The sequence below is a fragment of the Rhincodon typus genome, chromosome 49 (assembly GCF_021869965.1).
Source record: "Rhincodon typus isolate 14 chromosome 49, sRhiTyp1.1, whole genome shotgun sequence".
In the NCBI taxonomy this organism is placed as follows: Eukaryota; Metazoa; Chordata; class Chondrichthyes; order Orectolobiformes; family Rhincodontidae; genus Rhincodon; species Rhincodon typus.
The window spans coordinates 3,623,834-3,625,996 of record NC_063380.1 but is presented as its reverse complement, the minus strand read 5'-3'; the positions used below and the strand labels follow the sequence as shown (position 1 = coordinate 3,625,996).

Below are 2,163 nucleotides of genomic sequence, written 5' to 3'. Positions count from 1 at the left end.
TCTCTCTCTCTGTCTCTCTCTCTCTCTGTCTCTCTCTCTCTCTGTCTGTCTCTCTCTCTCTCTGTCTCTCTCTCTCTGTCTCTATCTCAGTGGGTTGGTTGCTGTCCAGACTTTGGGAAGGAATGAGTTGAGAATTGGTGCCTTATCATACTGAGACAGTTAAAACCAGGTCAGGCAGTGCTGTGTGAGCTGGTGGAATAAGGATCATGTAAAGCTTTTCCGTCCTGTGTGACCTCCCCTTGTGACAGCAGGCTCTGAATGAGCTGTCAATGACTGCCCCCTGCTGTTCAATCTCCCTGTGTCCATCAGTCACCCAGTGTGCAGCTGTCAGACAGCTTCCCCACCTTCCCCTGACAGAGGGAAACCTTGACAGAGCCTTTCAAGGTCAGGGAGGTCAGGCTACACAATCCCAATGGACCCAAACCATTCCCATTCACTTTCATTCAACATAATCCCAATGGACAAAAAACTCTTCCCATTCACTCCCGTCCTGCACAATCCCAACGCACAGCCTCATACCATGCAACAAGCTCACCGACCAAGTGCACCCAGGCAGACTGATCACGTGAAACAGGCTAAATGCCAAAGCGTTGAATTTATTGAATAACATATGATTATAAAAATGTGTACAGAAATGAGCATGGTCTTTATGGTTGTCACTTCACATTGCGGTGTGCTGCACTGCTTGCGTGTTTGGAAAAAGCTTCAACACCTTTCGTTTTAATGGCACAAAGCCTCCCACATTTAATGAGAGTCACAATTACTGCTATGATGTAGCCATGACAATGTCTGAGCAAGATGCTGACAAGGCAAGGGTTTAGGGGAAGTAGACCACTGGGAATGGTGGTTCAGAGCGATTGAGCATGACTGTGTTGACGTGGAGGGTGCGGTTGGCAGTGCCCAGGTAAGAAGTGAAGGCTATTCTGCCAGGGATGGGCGCATAGGCTTGGCAGGTGGCACCGCCCAGGTGGGGGCCACAGGTGAAGGTGTAATCGTAGGTCACCTTGCCATAATGGAGGTAGCAGACCTCCCTGTGGGTGCCAGAGGTCAGTCTGACCTCACATTTCGCCAGGAGATCGTTACTTTTGATGAAATCCTTGTCCCAGACCTCCATGATCAGCTTGTGCCTACTTCTGGGGTTGACCTCGCCCAGGTCCAACTTGGTGTTCCACCGGGGGTTGTTGTTGTTCCAGATCACATTAGTCCAGGTGTCCACTGGGCCGTACTTGACCACCATGTAGCCATCAGTGCCCGAGAAAATGTCCCCCCAGAGGTCCCGGCCCTTATTCACTGTCACCACCAGATGGCCCTGCCCCTTTTCCTTGGAGCAACAATTCCGGTCCACACAATTATCCTCGAGGCACACACAGGTGCAAGGTTGGACCCATGGGTGTATGTGGCACCCACCCTGCATTGCTTGGAGAGGACATTTGCCCAATGTAGTCGCTGATGTAGCGCTGCAGGTTCTTTCGCTTGGGGTCGCTCATGGGAAGCAGGTGGTGAAGAGGCACCAGGTCATAGCGCACTGTGCCTGGGTGAGAGGTCAGACTGTTCATGCAGCGGGAGAAGGCTGAACTGTCTCTGGAGAAGAAAAGGTCTGCCCCCTGCTGGACCTTACCCCCCGTCAACTCCGTTTCCCGGTCATTGAAGGCCTGGTAGACCTTGTCACTGTGCTTCATAGCACTCGCCATTTTCTGGCATTTCTCATTCCTCACCGAAGCACTTGCCCTCAGCTGCGCCGTGTAACCGGCCTCTATCAACAGGCAGTCCTTCACCTCCTCAATGGTGTAGCCCTCAGGTGCCGCCTCGCATGTCCGAATAACCGTCACGTCCTTAAAGTGCCCGCCCAGCTCCACCGACGTGAGGTAGTGGGTGCCGTAGGTAGCCACCAGCTTCCTGTACTGGTACTTCTTGCCAATGGGAGGGAGGGTGGAGAGGGAGTGATCAAACTCAGGTACCAGGAGGGGCTTGTCCTTCACCCGATACTGGTAGTAGCGGCACTGGAACTGGTGACTGGTGAAACTGTAGCGGTCGCTCTTGGAGCGGGAGGTGCCAAAACTCACCAGCTTGGACTTGGAGCCGGCCAGCACCGGTTTGGCTCCATTGAGATGCAGGGCCACCCGCCAGTCATTGGTGATGGCAGAGGTGGCTGACTGTGCCAGC

At 53.4% G+C, this 2,163-nt stretch overlaps 1 pseudogene; it reads right to left on the bottom strand.

Moving 5' to 3' along the window:
• Nucleotides 1-817: 817 nt before the first annotated feature.
• LOC125488084 overlaps nt 818-2,163 on the bottom strand; it is a 2,697-nt pseudogene continuing 1,351 nt past the window's right edge.